The sequence below is a fragment of the Plecotus auritus genome (assembly GCF_963455305.1).
Source record: "Plecotus auritus genome assembly, chromosome: 7".
NCBI lineage: Eukaryota > Metazoa > Chordata > Mammalia > Chiroptera > Vespertilionidae > Plecotus > Plecotus auritus.
The window spans coordinates 51,792,447-51,793,259 of NC_137774.1; positions in this window are offsets into that span (position 1 = coordinate 51,792,447).

The following is an 813-nucleotide window of genomic DNA, read 5'->3' on the forward strand; positions in this document are numbered from 1 at the left end:
GAGTTTTGTGTGAGTGTATTAAACACCCTGAGAGAGAGAGACTGTAGAACTTCCTGGAATTCAAACCCACCCAGGGTCAAGGCCTTGGGGTCATGCTGGCCCCTCAGCACTCCCTCCACCTGGACAGTTCCCAGGTCCTGTGATTTGTTTCAATATGCTTGCATTTCTGCTTTGTTTCCACTGCCACCTGTCCAGATGGAACTTCCATTGCTCATTCATGGCTTCCATAAATTCTTTCCCTGCTCGCAGATGTCCAGCATCAGTTCCCCCCACGCCTCCACCTAAGGCTGAAGGCCCCACTGTCCCAGGCATCATGCCTGTTGCATTCCTTCCTATACACCCTGCCTTATGAACCAAATAGCTCTCTACGATCACTCCAAATGCACTCTATGGTTTTCCACCTCTGATTTTGCTCAAACTGCCCCAACTACCACACACCAGAGGCCTTGCCTTCTCTCCATGTTGCCTTTGCAGCATCGCTCAGAACCCACCATTCGTGATTCCCGCTCCTCCCTCCCAGAGAAAATCAGTTTTTCCCTTCCAGCCCACTCATGTTATACAACGAATAAAAAGAGCAATACAAATAAGTTTTTACCTTCTCTATTAGATGGATTGTATTTCCCTCTACTCTTCCCTTAGCCCAGAAGCCCAGTAAGTAGGAAATTAAGGTTTGGATGCAAACCAAAGGCTTTCCAAGACAGGAGACTGTACATTCCATCAATGCAATTCTTTAATAAGTGAATGGATCAGCTCAGGCTCCACAGCTCTGCTGCTACTTTCCCAGGAGTAAAGAAGCGGCTCCCGGCGGCGTCC